Consider the following 20,733-nt stretch of genomic DNA (forward strand, 5'->3'; position numbering starts at 1 on the left):
GATTGCTTGATCATATGGCAACACTGTTTTTAGTTTTTTAGGGAACCTTCATTTTTTTTTCCATTGTGATGCACAAATTTACATTCCCACCAACAGTGTAGGAAGAAAACAACAGAATGGGAAAGACTAGAGATCTCTTCAAGAAAATGAGAGATACCAAGGGAACATTTCACAAAAAGATGGGTTCAATAAAAGACAGAAATGGTATGGAAAAAACAGAAGCAGACGATATTAAGAGAGGTGGCAAGCATACACAGAAGAACTGTACAAAAAAGATCTTCACAACCCAGATAATCATGATGGTGTGATCACTCACCTAGAGCCAGACATCCTGGAATAGGAAGTCAAGCGGGCCTTAGGAAGCATCACTATGAACAAAGCTAGTGGAGGTGATGGAATTCCAGTTGAGCTATTTCAAATCCTAAAAGATGATACTGTGAAAGTGCTACACTCAATATGCCAGCAAATTGGGAAAACTCAGAAATGGCTTCAAGACTGGAAAAAGTCAGTTTTCATTCCAGTCCCAATGAAAGGCAATGCCAAAGAATGCTCAAACTTCCACACAATTGCACTCATCTCACATGCTAATAAAATGATGCTCAAAATTCTCCAAGCCAGGCTTCAACAATACATGAACTATGAACTTCCAGATATTCAAGATGGTTATAGAAAAGGCAGAGAAACCAGAGATCAAATTGCCAACATTCACTGGATCATTGAAAAAGCAAGTAGTTCCAGAAAAACATCTATTTCTTCTTTATTGAATATGCCAAAGTCTTTGACTGTGTGGATTACCACAAACTGTGGAAAACGCTGAGGGAGACTGAATACCAGATCACTTGACCTGCCTCTTGAGAAACCTGTATGCAGGTCAGGAAGCAACAGTTAGAACTGGACATGGAACAATGATTAGTTCTAAATAGGAAAAGGAGTACGTCAAGGCTGTGTATTGTCACCTTGCTTCTTTAACTTATATGCAGAGAACAAAATGAGAAACGAGCTGGATGAAGCACAAGCTGGAATTAAGATTGCTGGGAAAAATATCAATAACTTCAGATACGCAGATGACACCATCTTTATGGCAGAAAGTGAAGCAGAACTAAAGAGCCTCTTGAGGAAAGTGAGAGTGGAGAGTGAAAAAGTTGGCTTAAAGCTCAACATTCAGAAAACTAAGGTCATGGCATCCGGTCCCATCACTTCATGGCAAATAGATGGGGAAACCATGGAAACAGTGGAGACTTTATTTTTGGGGGCTCCAAAATCACTGCAGATGGTGATTGCAGCCTTGAAATTAAAAGATGCTTACTCCTTAAAAGAAAAGTTATTACCAACCTAGACAGCATACTAAAAAGCAGAGACACTACTTTGCCATCAAAGGTCCATCTAGTCAAGGCTATGACATAGTCACAGTCATGACTATGGTCCAGTAGTCATGTACGGATGTGAGAGTTGGACTATAAAGAACGCTGAGTGCAGAAGAATTGATGCTTTTGAACTGTGGTGTTGGAGAAGACTCTTGAGAGTCCCTTGGACTGCAAGCAGATCCAACCAGCCCATCCTAAAGGCAGTCAGTCCTGAATATTCATTGGAAGAACTGATGTTGAAGCTGAAACGCCAATACCTTGGCCACCTGATGCGAAGAGCTGACTCATTGGAAAAGACCCTGATGCTGGGAAAGATTAAGGGCAGGAGGAAAAGGGGACGACAGATGATGAGATAGTTGGATGGTATTACCGACTCAATGGACATGCGTTTTGGTGGACTCCGGGAGTTGGTGATGGACAGGGAGGCCTGGCGTGCTGCGGTTCATGGGGTTGTAAAGAGTCGGACAAGACTGAGTGACTGAACTGAAGTGAACTGAGAGCTGCAGAGATCAAAATGAGCATAGAAGTAACTATATTATGAAGAAGATAACTAAACAAACAAAATTAAAGAAGATGGTATGAGAGAAAAGGGTTGAAGTCTTTAGAGAGTTTAAGAAGATACATTTTGGAGCGGGTAGTTGCCAGGACTTTGAGTAGACAGCTAGGTAAATGATATTTTTTAAGAAATTCTGCTGAGTGCTATACTATTCAGCAATATAAGTGTAAGTTTACATTGCAGCAAAGACTTGGTGAAGTTTCATTACTGTTTTAGCATTTGTTTTTTCAAATGGAACTACACCTAACTTAACCAAGTTTTATTTGCCTTACCCTTCTAGCTATATTCTTCTTGAAAACCTAGGACAATCCATTTTTGCCACACAACTGCTACGTAGTAAACATTTTCAAATTGAGTTATAATGATCTTTACAGCATGAATGAATTTTGGAAATATTTAGTATCAACACAATATAGAAAGAGGGTAAGATTAGGAGCTGAAAGTCTTGCAACTTAGCTCCAAGTTCTGCCTTTGTTATTAATAGGCTATAAATAGAGGGGGTTTTATTTGCTTATTGGATCTCAAGTGCAAAGAACTGGGTTAAACATTCTTAACATCTTGTGGCCCATGGTCAGGACAAGTATTCTAAAGCTATGTATTTCCCCTTTTGTTGTTGTTGTTGTTCAGTCGTTCAGTTGTGTCCGATTCTTTGTAACCCCATAAACAGCAGCACACCAGTCTTCCCTGTCCTTCACTCTCTCCTGGAATTTGCTCACACTCATGTTCCTTGAGTCAATGATGCCACCCAAACACCTCATCCTCTATCACCTCTTTCTCCTACTGCCTTCAGTCTTCCCCAGCATCAGAGTCTTCTTCCAGTGAGTCTGCTGTTCACATCAGGTGGCCAAATTATTGGAGCTTCAGCTTCAGCATCAGTCCTTCCAGTAAATATTCATGTTGATTTCCTTTAGGATGGACTGGTTTGATCTCCTTGCTGTCCAGGAGATTCTCAAGAATCTTCTCCAGCACCACAGTTCAAAACCATCAGTTCTTCACCACTCAACCTTTTTTATGGTCCAACTCCCACATCTGTACCTGAGTACTGAAAATATCATAGCTTTGACTATACAGACTCTTTTGTTACTAATTCCTTTACTTAAGCTGCTCCTGCCTCAGACTCTATTATGCTTGATAGTGGAGGTGTAAAATATGTAGTAGGGTTCTAGGTTTATCTGTTCTTTAAATGAGTAAGGTTTGTGATATAGTCTACATTTTAGCTGTGTTTTTTCTTTTCGCTTATGATTTTTAAAATTAGCCATATAGCTATACATCCACTTTGAGTAATTAGGACTTTTTAGAAAACATTTTTTTCTTAATTTCATCCAAAACTGTTAGTATCAAATACACTCAAGGCACAATAGTGGACATCAGTGTTTGGCTTCTGGGAATAGAAGACTGAATAAATGAGGATATCTGAAATTTTTTTCAATTTTTTTACTAACTTAAATTTCTAGTAAAAGGTTTAAAGCTACTGATAAAATGGTCTCATTCCCCTCTTGTAAGAAAATATTTCCCACAAAATACAAGTAGCTGTCTCTCTGTGACTTTTTAAATAAAGGAGTTTCACATAGTTAAGTTCTTCTGTGTAACCAAGGTCACAGAGCAGTCTTATAACTGCTTCTCTGCAGCAATAACTTTTTCAGAAAAACTAACTCAGTTTACACTCCTATCAACAGTGCACAAGTATTCCCACATCCTCAGCAACCCTGATAGTTATTCCTTTCAAGTTTTTGCCAATCAGATTGATAAAAAATGGCATCTCATTGTTTCAATTTGAGTTTCCCTCCTTACTAATAAGTTTAAACATCATTTTATATGTTTATTATCCATTGGGCTTCCCTTTCTGCATCTTTCCTTTCCTAAATACTTTACCAACTAAGTCATACTTCTATGACTTCTCTTGGAATCTGTGGCATTGTCATTGATTTAAAGGAATTCCTAGTATATTCTAGATAACAATCCCTGTTATCAATTTTAAATGCTGAATATATCTTCTTTTAAGCTGTGACCTTCCTTTCAGTTTTGTGTATAACATTTTCCAAAGAACAGACTATCTTAATTTTCTTCTTTATGCTTTGTATTTCTTGTCTGTGCTTTTTGAATCATGTTTAAGTCATACTTTGTAACTGTAAATCAGAAAGATTACGGGCTAGTTACTCAATGAGTCTTAGCAACTGATACCCTCATTTGGAAATCTAAGTTTGGCCTAAGTGTTCATTAACTATTTTTTCACAATAGTTTTCTAGAAAAATACACAGAAATCCATAGAAAATGGATTTCTAGAAAAATCTTCATAATACTATGATTAATAGGAACTGAGAATGTAGTTAGAAAGTGAAAGTGAACTCGCTCAGTCGTGTCCGACTCTGTGACCCCATAGACTGTAGCCTACCAGGCTCCTCTGTCCATGGGATTTTCCAGGCAATAGTACTGAAGTGGATTATTATTTCCTTCTCCAGGGGATCTTCCCAACCCAGGGCTCGAACCTGGGTCTCCTGCATTGTAGACAGACGCTTTACCATCTGAGCCACCAGGGAAGTCCTATGTAGTTAAATAACATGTAATAAAGTATCTCTAATTCTTGGCCCACAGGAAGCATGTACTAAATAGTAGTTATTATTATTACTATAAGAAGAGATTATTAGCCAGAAAGAGCTAAAGAAAGAACCATGTGAGTTCGTGAAAAATGACAGGTGTGATTTAGAGGTAGGCATTTAATTTTTATTTGTTTATCTTGTGCAATTAAATGCTAATAAAATGGAATGTGTTTATTTTCTCTTCTAAAGAGTTTTATATGAAAGATGCCACAAACTCCAAATGGCACTCCTACAGAGCCAAGTGTTTAACTACAGCTAGATTGACAGTATGGTGATGATTTCATATTGCAAATCAGCAGACAAAATGATTCAAGGAGTCATTGATGTTTATGAAAGACTTGATTCATAGTGCCCTTTCGTGGGAAATCTGACTTTTACCAGCCTTTCCTGTGCTTCTGATAGAGGACATCAGAATCTTTCATGGCTCTGAATGATGACTTTTTTAAAAAAAAATTTCATTCTATTTTTGCCAGACTGCCCTGGGGAGATCTACAGAGGACCACCTACAAATGACTATCTTGTATACAAGGAGAAAATTTTTCTCAGTGGGATATGGAAAGTGTAACTCTGAGAAGTTATATAAGGGTCATAAATCTAAAGTATTCCCAGTCCTAGCCTCTTTCACATTATTGAAAATATAGTTGATCCTACCCAGAAGATAAACTTTTCCAGAAGAGAGACCATGTCCTCCTGTGGTCCTCATTGCATGCAGTACTCATTTACTGGCACAAGTCATAGGATCTCTCTCTTTTATTCCCCTAAATACCGTATCACTCCAAGCTTTATACCCAACAGATACTCAAGTATTTTCTGACTTAACAGATGATTTATGTTTTACTATGTGGCTTCCCAGGTGACTCAGTGATAAAGAATCCACCTGCCAAGAGGAGACATGGGTTCAATCCCTAGGTTGGGAAGATTCCCCAGAGAAGGAACTGACAACCCACTTCACAAGTCTTGCCTGGGAAATCCCATGGTGAGAGGAGCCTGGCAGGCTACAGTTCACGGGGTCACAAAAGAGTCACACATGACTTAGCAAATAAACAACAACTACAACATGTTCTACTCTGGAAGTCTAACTGTGGTCAAGTCCATGTTATTCTTAAAGGGCTACTAGGAACACCAGGGCTTCCCTGGTGGCTCAGAGGGTAAAGCATCTGCCTGCAATGCGGGAGACCAGGGTTTGATTTCTGCATTGGGAAGATCCCCTAGAGAAGGAAATAGCAACCCACTCCAGTACCCTTGTCTGGAAAATCCCATGGATGGAGAAGCCTGGTAGGCTACAGTCCATGGGGACGCAAAGAGTCAGACACGACTGAGCGACTTCACTACTAGGAACACCAGGGAGTTATGACCTTCTGGACGTAGTAGATAAAGCCCTGTTTGGATTTTTACAATGAACACTAGTTCTATCTTCTATCTGCTCCCAGCACTAGTATTTACATATGCTCATCTGCAATTTGTGATACGGTAAGTATGTTTTATTTCCTAAGTGTCTACATATGATGAGTGGTATAAAAGGATGGGGGGTGTACAGAACAAAACTCCCCAAACTGTTGTTGGCAGTCAACCCTTCCCATTTTCCAGATCAGTCTGCCCTTCACATAAAATCTGCAGCTGCTGACTGCAGGGCTTGTCACTGTTACCAATTCTGCCTCTTCATCACACAGTCAGCATGACTGTTTTTGCTCAATCAAACTTACCCCAATTTGAATTGTTCCATTGGAGTGGTCTGGCTGCTGCTGCTATTTCCCAGATATTAACATAGACATTACAGCGCTCCAACCACTCAAAGACTGCAGCAACACAGTCGTCCTGGATGGCAGCCACTCCAGGGAGATCTCAGACAGATGGCTGTTTGCAGAGAATTTAACAGCAGTGCCTCTCCACACTGCGATGATGGATTTCCACCTCAAAGGAAGTAATGGGCATTAATCCCCTTGAGATTTCATGATATTCATTCCATGCCTTTCTACCCATACCTCATTCCTCACCCTTACAATGGCAGGCAGATGCCAGCATTTCTGATGCCTGAGAAGAGGGACCTCCTATGATTACCAAAAAGCCTTGTATGAAGGGAGAAGGAGCCTATCTCCAAACAGAATCCTAGCTCCTGCAGTGACCAGATTTGGGACCCTGGAATCATATATCTTTGTTGAACTTTACATTTTTTTCATCAGTAAGACGGAGATGATAATGCTTAACTCATCAAGTTTTGGGAAGAACTAAATGAGGTGTTATATGCGGAGCACAGAGCATCTTCCTGGCACACCATAGGTGTTGGAAGAATGTGAACTCTTGCAGGTAGTCATATGCCAATGTGGTAATTTAGCATAATAGTGCCTCTCTTATTTCTTAATTTTTATTTTTATTTTTGCCTTTTTTTTCCTCTCAATTACTCCCCCTTCTAGTAATTTATGGGAGTAAATTAAATATATCCTTTTAGATTATTTTTTCATTTTTAAGTAAAAGTGTATTTAAACATACAGTATGCAGAGTGTTGGAGAAGACTCTTGAGAGTCCCTTGGACTGCAAGGAGATCCAACCAGTCCATCTGAAGGAGATCAGCCCTGGGATTTCTTTGGAAGGAATGATGCTAAAGCTGAAACTCCAGTACTTTGGCCACCTCATTCGAAGAGTTGACTCATTGGAAAAGACTTTGATGCTGGGAGGGATTAGGGGCAGGAGGAGAAGGGGACGACCGAGGATGAGATGGCTGGATGGCATCACTGACTCGATGGACATGAGTCTGAGTGAACTCCGGGAGTTGGTGATGGACAGGGAGGCTTGGCGTGCTGCGATTCATGGGGTCGCAAAGAGTCGGACATGACTGAGCGGCTGAACGGAACTGATGCAGAGTATGCATGTGTGCTCCATAGTGTCCAACTCTTTGAAACCTCATGGACTGACGGTAGCCCACCAGGCTCCTCTGTTCATGGAATTTTTCCAGGCAAGAATATTAGAATGGGTTGCCATTTCCTTTTCCAGGGGATCTTCCCGACCCAGAGATCAAATCCATGTCTCCTGCGTCCCCTGCACTGGCATGCAGATTCTTTACTACTGTACCACCTTGGAAGCCCACTGTATGCAGAGATAAGCATCCCAATCCTAAAATTATAGCCTAATGAACTTTTGCAAAGTGAACAATCCCCTAACCAACACATTGATCTGTTATAAAAGAGATCATTGCCAGCACTTTGCATAGTTCCCATTTGTCTCCTTCAAGGTCCTGTAAAGTTGTGAAAGATGATAGTAAGCTGGAATGTATCCAGAAGATTCAAAGAATCTCAAGAAACTTTGCATCAGGGACAAAAACTATATTGTATATCAAATGAATGCTCTTCTAGAAGAGGAAGCTAGAACTATGATTTCCCCAACTTGCATCTAGTTCTGTCTCAGTATTCAGGGACAGTGTGTTTCAGCAGTTCACCCCATGACTTTCACTTGAAAGATTTCTTTCCTGACTTTTCAGAGCTAATACTCTAGGCTGTGTTTAAAGATTACATTCTCTGTTGCATCTTCCTACAAGCTAGTCTTAAATGGTGTCTTGGCAATGGAGAATTTATCTTTCCAAAGACAAGACAACTCACCACTAGCCATAACTGTTGGCTTGATGGTACTCATTGGGCATGGATTCTGTTGTGACATTGTTAAATAATTCAGAAAAAAAACCTCTAATAATTAGGATTTATTTGTGAAGAAAACCCTAAGATTTTTATGTTGTGTAAACTCATATTGGTACAACTCTAATTATTCAACTTGAGGTATAGTCAATGATAGTAACTGAAAATTTTAAATTTTAATTATTACTACGGTGCATACATAATTACCAGTTTGTTGTCAAGTGACTACTTCAGAAGAGAAGTTTGAATTGTTCTAAAATTAGCATATCAATCATCTGCATGTATAGACAGATTTAAAGTGCTTTAAAAATTAGTTATTAAACTATGGATAATAACCATGCTAATATTAATTTTCACTGCAAAAAACATTGTTCTCTTTATGAAGATAAAGATACAAAAATTTATAATAAATTTCCTAATCTGACTTAAGGAAGGTTTATTATTTAATTGCCCTTAAAACAATAGAGGTATGAAAATTATACATCAGTAGAAGAGAAAGGAAAGGCAAAAAAAAAAAAAAGGAAATAAATACTATGCATATTTTAATAAAGAGTTCCCAAGATATGAAGTATATGAAAATAATGTGTTGAAAATATAGTCATACAAGCCCCCAACCACCTTGTTTCTGTACCTACAGCTTTTGAAAATTAAATGCTCATACACTCCTTTTCCTCCGTTCATGTCCATGGGATTCTCCAAACAAGAGTACTGGAGTGGGGTGCGGAGGAGCCTGGTGGGCTGCAGTCCATGGGGTCACGAAGAGCTGGACACGACTGAGCGACTTCACTTTCACTTTTCACTTTCCTGCATTGGAGAAGGAAATGGCAACCCACTCCAGTGTTCTTGCCTGGAGAATCCCAGGGACGGGGGAGCCTGGTGGGCTGCTGTCTCTGGGGTTGCACAGACTCGGACACGACTGACACGATTTAGCAGCAGCAGCAGCAGCAGCAGCAGCAGTAGCAGCAGCAGCAGCAGCACACTCCTTTTCACTTGGCAATTCTGAGATATCCTAGATTGTTTTATATCACAGTAACAAATACACGTTAAATTTTAACTCAGCCCCACAGCAGAAGGCTGTGTAAAGCAAACAGAATAAACAGAAGAAGCTGCTTCATTGGGGCTGAGGAGAGACCCCAGTGCTGCCCATCTGATTGAGGGAGTGCTAGACATTAAAGGTTTATCCTAACAAGAAACATGCACCAGGAACCAAGAGAGACACCAGAAATTTCACAAAGGAGGTAGAGATATCTGTCACCTACTGGCCATCTGTAGAACAGCAAGCAACAGAGCCTAGAGCTGGAGAGGCAGCATCATGGAAGCCTCCTCTGAGACTTGTACCACCATAACCAAGCCAAGCTCTTGGGCATTGCTCTCGAAAGAAAATGTTCAAGGGCCCTTCCAAAGAAACTGGAGATTGCCCTTTCCAGAAACTCCTTTACCTGGAAACACTCTTGCTTGCAAGTGACTGAAGCCAACACAAATGATCTCATTGAAATAAAAAAGGAATGCATTATTTCATGTAAGGAAAATCAAGAGAAGAGCTAGACTTAGAGACAACAAATCAGAAACGTGATGACCTCTGGATTTCTTTCTTTTTCTCCCCATGTTTCTCTCATCACTTCTTCAGGCTTTCTGCATAAAGATTTATCTGTTTTCTCTACACACTTAGAATCACAGGGTCTGGTAGTTCCCAGGTGTGCATCTTAACTTGAATGTTGAGAGAAACTGCCTTACTTTTTATTTCTTTTACTTTCTATTAGCTGGCTTCCGATATGGTTGTGTTTCTTAAAATAGTTAAATTTGAATAAAAAATATATCTGGGAGACCAAAACAGAATTTCCATCTAATTGCTTTCCCCAAAGGAGATATTAAAAAACAAAGCAAACAACCTTTCTTCTACAAATACTACCATTTCATTAAACAAAAGGACAGTTTTAACTTGAGAGAATTTTTTATAATCTCAAAATAAAGGGCAGTTCTTTAAATGAATATATTTAGCTTTAGGAAATGTTATTACATTATTTTTTCCATTTCACCCATGAATGCGTCATAACTGACCAGGAACAGCCTTCGTAAATCATCTTTCAGTGATACCGAGAGATATGAGAAAGGTACTGTGGGGACCTGCAAGCAGTGTGGATGTATTTCTCTCTCCACACAATCTTGTTTTGTCTTCACCACTGCCCACCCTTCTCCATCCACTCATTTACTAGAAACCAGAGACAGGGCAGGTTTATTAAAAGGAAGAAACCAAGGAGAAAAAGCCAGCAAGAGAGAAAAAAAAAGGATAAAGAGATATACTCAGTGGTTAAATCATTCATGGGAAAGATGTGAAGCTTGAAGAGAATTAGGATATGACACTCGGAAATAAGCCACTTTGACATCAGATTTCTTTTGAGCTAAAGGCATTTGAGTTCCTGAAATCATCAACTGCCTAAAAGCAGGGCCTCCCTAAAGAACTCAGTTGTCATAAATCCCCTCCCTGGAAGCAGGTCACAGAAACAGCAGGAGCTGGAAGGACTCTCTGACCTCCCTCATCTCCCCTGGAGTGGGTCAGAACACTCTCACGGGAGAGATGCCCTTCCTGTGTGGGTCAGAAAGGAGCATCCTATTTGTGAAGATTGAGGGACACCCAGAGGACTCCAAACAGGAAGTCCTTGCTCTTCCCCCCAGTTTACCTCCCTTATTGCACACCCTTTGTCTTATCATGGGTTTCCATGATTCTCCACTCTTCATCAAACCTAGAGGTTTAACCATTTCTTTGCTCAGGCTTAACCATTTCTTTGGCTTGTCATTTCCTTCAGAGGGCTCTCATGTCTCATAAAACTTACGTTAAATGAATGTGCCTGCTTCTCTCCTGTTAATCTGCCTTCCTAAGTCTAATTTTCAGGCCCAGTCAGAGACCTTAAGAGTAAAAGGGTTTCCTCCTCTTAAACGCATCTCATCACTTTCCGGACCATGTACTTTTAAATCCTTTCCTCTCTTTGAATCTGTTACACAATATAAAAACACAGACCACAACGCCTGATCTTTGGTTTAGCACAAACTAAAGGACACAAGATTACTTCCGAATTCCAAATGTTCATGTAAGAATACGCAGCCTAATTTGCTGGTATTGTTTTCTAATTGCATTCTATGTGTCCCTCCCATACCTTTATAAGCATAATGAGATCTTTAAATGGAAAATTTTTCTGCAATGTTAAAGAGCAAAACTCAAACTGCTACACTGGAATATATTCAGTCATTCAACAACAAGCCAAGCTTTCAAATTAGCATTTGCATTAGTGAATGACTCAGATATAATATAAAATTAATCCTTTACAAATTTATACAGGCTTCCTCATACTGTTAGTGTAATAGATTTCCTTATGAAAGCACATTTAATCACACCTTTTAGGGAGAGTATTACATCAAGATCTAGACATCAATGTTTAAAAAATTAGGTAAAATTACATTTCTAATGAGAAAAAAATTAAAAAGTAAAAATTAAAATAATACCAAAATTATCGACGTAATTTTCAATTTTCTAAAAGAGCTGATAGAAATCCCATCAATCTTGTGGTGTCAATTTTGGCAAGGAAAAAAATTTGTCCTTCCAAGGCAATGCAGCTTTTGCACAAATCTTAAGTTAAATTATTCTCTTTGACAAAAAAATCACATCATATTCATTTCACTTCCTCAAGCATTTATTGCAGAGAGAATCAATTAACAGTAAAGTTAATTACTAACTATAAAGTTGCTAATTGAGACAAATTACACATGATGGCTTTGCAATCTGGGTAAATGACAGGTTCAGGTGGATGTGTGACTTACAAATTTATGATATATAAGATATTTGTCTTTTTAACAAAAATTTCAAAATGACCCGTGAGTTAAAATGTAAGAGCAACAGAAGCTACCATAACATGATGTATTAGAGCACAGAATTCAGTAACAGGACGTCTCCAAATTAGAAACTATTTATTCAAGTTTTACAACCAGGTCATTGAACATTGTTAAACTCATCATACAATCTTGTGACTTGAGACCTTGAGGACTGAGTTACAGTAAGGGTCAAGGTATACTGCTAGAATGGTTTTTATCATGCTTGCTATTTAATATTCCAGTAAAGTCAATCATTCATTCTAGTATATACCTATGCAAACATTTTAAACTGTTTAAACCAAATAATAAATGTTTGGAGTTAAATGCTAAAACTTTGGAGCATTATTTCCTTTGTGAAAACTAATTTCTCCCTTTCTCCTAGTATGAAATGATTCATAGTCAGAGCAGAAAACCTGAATGAGTAAGAAGAAAAACAAAAATCACCAATAAGTCTATCATCCAGGAATATTCACTATGAAGATATTGGTGCCTTTCTATGTATCTATCTCTAGCTCTATTTGCAATCTTGAAAGTGTTTACTTGCAACAAAATAGCATCATACTGTACATATAATTTTATAATCTACTTGCATAATATATAGATATATTTGGGAACACATTTCCTTGTTTAAATTCAACTATATATATTTATTTATTTATTACTGTTAGTATTTGGTGTTACTAAATAAGTGATTTAAATATTATTCCATTTTTGTGACATTGGGAAGTTTCCATTTTTGATACAAAAACACTGCTGTGGTGATATCCTCTTAACTAATATTTGTTTACATTTAAGGTTATTTGTCTTCCTTATATTTTAAAATAAATACATATGTATTGCTATAGGTTTGGTCCTATTTAAAAAAAATATGGTATTAAAGTCATACACACTTCATACACACAATCCACATTAAAGTTATACAACACAATCCACTTTGTATGGGGTCTAATTTATACACAGATGTATTTGGCTACTTTAATCAAAGGCAATACTCCTGTGCTTTCTAACCTACAAATGAGTTTGCAGAGGTAAAGGAAAAGTAGGGAAACCAATTAACATACTTGAGTGTTTCACAATCTTGAAAGGAGAACCTTGTGTATAATGTCCTCTAAAGGCAATTTAAATTTTGTCTTAAGGGTGTTTCCGCATGAATCTATGGAATCTCACTGCTTGAGAAATCAGGTAGTTCAGTTCAGCAGCTCAGTCGTGTCTGACTCTTTGTGACCTCATGGACTGCAGCACACCAGGCTTCCCTGCCCATCACCAACTCCTGGAGTTGACTCAAACTCATGTTCATGAATCAGTGATGCCATCCAACCAACTCATCCTTTGTTGTCACCTTCTCTTCCCGCCTTCAATCTTTCCCACCTGAGAAATCAGGGAGGGCCTTCTCAATAAATCCATTATAAAATGGCCACAGACTGTACCAATCTCTGATTCCTCTAAAAAGGCAGTCATGTGAATTGAATTCAGCTAAATACGGTATTTGACAAGTTGCTAAAGAAATGATTTTTTATATCTATACAACCCAGAGATTAAGATACACAGGTATGCATCAAAGACCCAGAAATTAAGCTACACAGGTATGCATCAAAGACCTGAATTTGATTAAAATGTTTGTGAACCAACCATAGACTTCTGCATAATGAGGGATTTGGATAAATAAAAACTAATTTTCTTTAAAAATCTAGAGTTATATTGAGTCTATGGTTAAATATTCAAGTAATTTTATATATAGCATAAAATTTGCAATCAGGTTCTGTAAGAATATAATGTGCTGTTTCTTGACTGATGGCCATAAAATTAAAGTAATTTGACAGAATTTTATCTTTAAAACTATAGGTAGGGCAAACTTTAAACTATAAATAAATAGAGCAAAAATATGGTGTATAAACTGACCACTTTGAGACTTAGAGTGAAAAAGACTTGTTTTTGTCCATATGAAAATCACTCAAATATGTGAGTTGCTGGAAATTTTCTCCAGCTACTCAGTTTGTTTGTTGGCCCTTCTTCTAATGACCATTTCCACTTTCACTGCTACTCAGACTTGGAAATACTCTCCTTTCTATTACTCTTCCCTCAAGAACAGTAATCATCATTTATTAAGGCTCTACTCAGGGTTAGGTACTGAGCTAGGTGCTTTATATGGTAACTCACTTGATTCCCATAACAAGTTTGAGAGGTAGGTTATTACCCTCATTTTATAGATGAGCAAACAGAGGGTTGGAGAGATTGAATGATTGTCTCTGAGACATAATAATTGTGATCTAAGATTCAAAATCCTACCTTGTTTACCTGGCTCTAAAGCCTCTATCTTTTATGACATGCTATTAGAGATTAAGGGACAGATAAAGTGTGATCTCTTTCCTCTGGATACAAGTTATGGTGAAATACAAGTAAAGAATGAAATGCAATTGTATGGGGAGACAGTAATAACCTTTAATAGAAGTGTGCATCAAGTGTAACAGGTGAGGGGGAGGTGACTATTTCTTCCAAAAGTGATAACATTTAAATAGGGCCTTGAAGCACACGGAGAATGTCCACAGATGGCGAACAAAAAAAAGAGAACAATATAGATGGGGAAGGAATTGAGTGGTTTAAACTTAAGCAAAATATGGGTGAATCTGACAATTTTGTGATGATATAGCAAAATGTTTAAGATGATATGTTAATAAGTTTGTTCTTTATTATTTAGGACAAATAAAAGGATAAATATAACACTCATTTATATAGAAAAATGTGGTTTATATATCCTAAGATATTTAGAAGCTATTTGGTGATTTTTAATTTTTTATAGTTTCCATGGGTCTTGGTTTGTTTTCAATTTTGAGATCCTCTGTTAACTATCTTGTTAACTTTTCAACACTTGCAAAGTCTTTGACAAAGTTTCAATTTACTTAAAACACATAGCAGTATTAAACATAACCTTTAGAAAATACCACTTTTAAATGAGAATAGCAAAATGGAGATTTATCTGATGTTTTCTCTGGCTTAAAGAACGTATTTGAAGCATCACATATGCTTAGGTTCTGTCTTTTAGTCTGAAATTTTAAGGTCTATTCAATCGTTAATAATTTTAAATAACTGCTAGATGACCTTGTAGCTAATAAGTTGACACCTTTGTATTGGGTTTGATCTTCCTGAAGATAAACTCACTGACTGACATAATTGCCTCTGAGTTAGTAAGATACTGTTATTTCAGCATTCTAAAAAATTATTTCATCCAACTGTGAGCATATTGGTCTTAAACTCAATTATATTGTTATTTGGAAGGCAAAAACAGTCATTTGCAAATCATGCCAGCATTAAAGCCTTTCAAATTCTTTATAATAAAGTATTAACAGTGTGAACACTGTTAGAAATAAAGAATTCATTCAAGAACACTCAAAATCCCAAGTGTCTGTTATCATTCCAAGAAAATACCCTTTAACCAAGAAATGGACTCATCAAGAGGCACTGCTGCTGCTAAGTCACTTCAGTCGTGTCCGACTCTCTGGGACCCCATAGACAGCAGCCCGTCAGGCTCCCCCGTCCCTGGGATTCTCCAGGCAAGAACACTGGAGTGGGTTGCCATTTCCTTCTCCAATGCATGAAAGTGAAAAGTGAAAGTGAAGTCGCTCAGTCCTGTCCGACTCTTAGCGACCCCATGGACTGCAGCCTACCAGGCTCCTCTATCCATGGGATTCTCCAGGCAAGAATACTGGAGTGGGGTGCCATTGCCTTCTCCCAAGAGGCACTACTTTGTGCAAAATCTTATCTGTCATGTGTATCACAATTTAAAGTTATTCTTGTTTCTGAATTTACTATCCCCTCACATTTTTGCAGAAACTGCTCTTTATATTTAAAGATGACAATTATGATTCATTTATTGCCACGTATAAATATCAATAAAGCACCTGTGTTTCCTCCTTACTATCTGATTCACTTTCATTGCTCTAAACTTTGTGCCCTGCTTTGGTAACTTCATGTTGAAGTATAGCAGATTGTGCTATCCCCAAACATGGCACTTTGGCATACTGATTCTTTTGAGTTGAAAGCAGGTGAGAAGAAATAGATAAAAAGAAAGTTCTCTGCCCTCCTAAAAAGAGGACACAAATTTACAAAGGTGTTTCTCCTCCTTGCTCTACCAGAAAGGACAAAGCTTAATTCCCAGAGGCAATTTTAGACCTTAACAGTCTGGAGAAGGCACCAAAGGAATCTATACAACATATTCTACTTACTAGCTCTTAGAAGCCTAAAACTGCTTTTCTTTGTCATTTCTTCAAAAATGTATCATTATTTGCTGATGATACTATATAAACTAAAATTCTAAGCCATCTTAGGAAGTCACTCACTTTTCCCTGGGTTCTCCCAGGTATACATATATACCTGTTAATCAACTTTGTTTTTCTCTTGTTAATATGCCTCTTCTTACAGCAGCCTCAGCTAAGAATTCAGAAGGATTAAGGGGGCAATTATTTTTTTCTCCTACAATATCATATAGAAAATCCTCAGAGGAAAGAAGAGCAGCTCTTGATTAATTGTTATATTCAAATCTAGCATCTCTACTATTAATATATCCCTTGAAAGTGGTACCCACAGTCTCAACCATACTGCACACAACATGACAAACAGAATGTAGTCTTAATTCCAGGAGTTAGATGAGTAAAAGGGAACAGACCATCCTCAACTCTCACCTTAGGGCTGAGTAATAACCAAAATTTGACCCTGGTTTCTCTGAAACAATGGCAGAGAAACCAGAATTCTCCCAGTTCTCTGAGAACAGAATTGCAAATTTTCAAGTTGCTGACTTAAAAACTATGAAACTTATTCAAGGACTGTAGAAGGAACACTAGAACTCCTCCAACTGAAGGTGAAATGATAAAGATGACATGAACCAGACAATAGTTACCCATAGTGTTAGTCAAGACTGATCTGTTCTGTTAATTGTTCTGTGGGAAGCTGAGTGTCAGGGCATGTGCCCTTTGAGTGGGAAATGGTATTTCCTTTGAAACCAGTGAGATTTCCTAGTCATTCATACTGAAAAAAAGATCAGATTAAGGGGCTTCCCTGGTGGCTCAGCGGTAAAGAATTCTCCTGCACTGTAAGAGTTGACTCATTGGAAAAGACTCTGATGCTGGGAGAGATTGGGAGCAGGAAGAGAAGGGGACGACCCAGGATGAGATGGCTGGATGGCATCACGGACTCGATGGACGTGAGTCTGAGTGAACTCCGGGAGATGGTGATGAACAGGGAGGCCTGGCGTGCTGTGATTCACGGGGTCGCAAAGAGTCGGACATGACTGAGCAACTGAACTGAACTGAACTGAACTGTAGGAACTGCAGGAGACACAGGTTTGATCCCTGGTCAGAAAGATCCCCTGAAGGAGGGCATGGAAACCCAGTGGAATATTCTTGCCTGGAGAATCCCATGGACAGAGGAGCCTGGTGAGCTACAGTACATAGGGTCACAAAGAGTCAGACACGACTGAAGCAACTTAGCACGCAAGGGATAGAAAAATAACAAGTAGAAAAATAGACTTCATCAAGAAAGAAGTTGGGGTAAATTCTTATTTTGTCTATCAGGCAGTAGGGTAAAGTGGACCTGGAATTCCCTGAAGCTGGAGTATAGGTACTAAGGGAGGTGGACAGGGCCACTGTGGGGGCACTGGGCTACATCAACTACAAGGTCAGAAGCACAGACTTGCTGTCATGGTGGGGTAAGGAGGCAGAGAATTGTGAGAACTTTAGCAAGTTCTCTGAGATACAGAGAGGGTTCCTTGGGGGCTCTGAGAAGCACTAAAGGATGTTTTCAGGAGAAGCTCTGGCCCTACAACTATCAATTCAGCATTAAAAAAAAAGCCATCTCATTTTATAGCTATAAGCTATAGAAAGTTCTGGAAATATTGATATCAATTTGGCATTTAAAAAATGCCATCTCATTTTATAGTTACAGCCTATAGAAAGTTCTGGAAATATTAAGCACTTACTCTATACCATAGGGCTTCCCTCATAGTTCAGTTGGTAAAGAATTCACCTGCAATGCAGGAGGCCCCTGTTCGATTCCTGGGTTGGGAAGATCCGCTGGAGAAGGGCATGGCAAGCCACTCCAGTATTCTTGGGCTTCCCTTATGGCTCAGCTGGTAAAGAATCGGCCTGTAATATAGATCTGGGTTTGATGCCTGGGTTGTGAAGATCCCCTGGAGAAGGGAAAGGCTACCTACTCCAGTATTCTCGCCTGGAGAATGCCATGGACTGCATAGTCCTTGGGGTCGCAAAGAGTCAGACAGAACTGAGCGACTTTCACTTTCACTGTACCATAGAATTGCCATTTGTTTTCTCGTGTGGCAAAAGAAATGTTCCAAGGGAGAAGACAGTTTTCTAGGTTTTGTTTGCTCATGTAAACTTTCTTAGCTCAGTGTTTCAGTACAGTGTGAGCTTCAAGGAGTATTGTTGAATACTTGTTATTTAAATACATTTTTACAAAAACTCTGAAAGGAGCTATTAGTATCCCCAGTTTACAGATGACAGAATAAAACTTGAATTAACAGAACTACCAGGGCCCCAGAGTTACAGAGAGAGAAGCAGCCTAGACTTGAACCTGGATCTCTTCTTTACCATTAGACAGCTACAAGCACTGTGGCACAGTTATGGGTCCAAGAAACATAAGCTAAAACTCTGATAATAAATAGAATCTTTAAACCCCCAAGCTAGTTTGCATTTCGTGTTTATAGCTACTATTCTGAATTGAAACTCTGATTATACTTTTTTTTTTTCTCTTAGGGGTACCAAGGAAATTAAAATAAATGGGCCACATTCACTAATGTGAAATTGGAACCATTTTCCCTCCAGTCAGTTAAAAAAATGAAGGCACATTACACAATACAGCAAAGCAAGATGGCCAAAAGGAAGGGAAAAGCCAACAAACACTAAAGCCAATTTATTACTCCAATAAATGTCAGGGCAGTAATTGTGTGAGACGCAGATTAATACTGAAAAGAATGGATTTGTGTCATTCTTAAAATATAAATATGAATGCTTTTGACCACAGAGTTAATAAAAGTATGTTGTCCGCAGTGACTGGTAATTGATGTGAAACGGTTACCTTTACTTTATCCTGTAAATGGCAGAAGCAAAGCTTCTACCAAGGGTGCTATTCACACGTAAATTGTGCTTAATGGTTTCCTGTTAATGTGTTCTATTTTTATAATGAAAGTCTAGCCAAATTATAAGAGAGATGCTCTTAACTCCTTTACTGCTATCAAATTGAATAGTAATTGAATCAGGCAAGAAATTCCTCTTTGACCTTGAAGACTGAGATTTAGATTTTACCTTCTCATCCTATCATCAGATTTAAGAGAGACATGGTATCAATTTTTCTAGCTTTTTATATTTTATATGGTAACCTAATGGCACTAAATAAAATGCTTCCAAATGGAAAATGCAATAAATCATCAACAAACTCATCAATTTTCATACAGAAACAAGAAATTTTGATGAAGCCCAACTTTAATTCATTAATTCAGGTTTCTCATTCAATTTTTTACCTGCTATAAGATATTGACTAATAAGCAATTTAGCCATTATGTAAAATCTGTCAAAAGAATCGTGACTATCTGTAGGAATGAACAATCAAATCAGAAGAAACACAGTGTATAGAATAGACAATACTATTATACATACAGATGCCTTAACAGAATTATTCCTGAAGTATTTAAATAATATTTAGTTCAATTGAAAAGTTTTATCACTTTGTATTATTATGTTGTAAATTTAAAAAATCAGATAATAATTGAAAAGTGTCAGTATTTTGGTTTAATATTGTTAAAAAGACTGATCCTTTATATGACTTCAGTGATTTTCAGGAGAATATGATTTACATGCAATTGGCAAATTACAAGCTACATTAGACAGATCTATCCTCATTTTGAGGGAGCACATGGCTAATTACATTCATGCTCATTTGAACTTCAGAGACTAAATTGTCCTTAAGCATCACAGAGTTAATCTTCAGAGGTATTATGTTTGAATTAAAAATTTTTTTGAAGTCCTGTTTGTAAGCCATGTTTAAAGTTGTCATTTCACATTCCCTACAATACTTATAAAAAGTTGATACTGATTTAGAGGGGAAGCACCTTCCTATTGACATCCATAAAAGTTTCCAAATTCCACTACTGTAGTCACTAAGGTCCTTTGGGACCCTCAGCTTCTCTAACCTAAGTGTCCTATTCATGTAGCATCACCCAGTTCTGTGCCTTGTCCTCTCCACATGGCCACACCTCTCTGATCTTGCTTAACCTATTCATGCCTTCTGCCTATGGAAGTCTTAACCATCCTTTATGCTCAGATAAGTCATTGCCCTTGTGATAAAGGATTCCCATGTACCCCCTTCTGTTGCCTGTTAGAAATTAATCACTCCTACTTTTCTCTCTATGAAAACACATGAAACACACCTTACAAATTCTATTTACTTTCCCTCATCACCAGCTAGATAATAAGGTTCCCGAAGAATCAAACTATTGTACACTTAGTGTTTAAGAGTGTTGACTCAGAAGTCAAAGAAACCTTGGTTAATTCAGGCTCTAACTCCACCAATTGCTAGTGAGCAAATGTAGCGATGCTATGTAACCTCTCTAAGTCGTGTTTCTTCTAGTATAACCCTATCCGTATCTATCTCTTAGATAGAGATTTTGAAAAAAATTCAAGAAACAATGCATTTTTAAACACATTTATAATGGTATCTGACATATA

At 38.0% G+C, this 20,733-nt stretch overlaps 1 protein-coding gene and 1 non-coding gene across 2 annotated transcripts in view; both read right to left on the reverse strand.

Annotated features, from left to right (window-relative positions):
* Window positions 1–20,733, reverse strand: part of NLGN1 (neuroligin 1) — a 755,412-nt gene that overhangs the window by 274,086 nt on the left and 460,593 nt on the right. The gene's annotated exons all lie outside the window — the stretch shown is intronic.
* On the reverse strand, window positions 4,386–4,457 carry TRNAC-ACA (transfer RNA cysteine (anticodon ACA)). Its single transcript has one exon. It is a non-coding gene; the product is annotated as a tRNA-Cys (tRNA).

This window comes from Budorcas taxicolor, chromosome 1 (assembly GCF_023091745.1).
Source record: "Budorcas taxicolor isolate Tak-1 chromosome 1, Takin1.1, whole genome shotgun sequence".
Classification (NCBI taxonomy): domain Eukaryota; kingdom Metazoa; phylum Chordata; class Mammalia; order Artiodactyla; family Bovidae; genus Budorcas; species Budorcas taxicolor.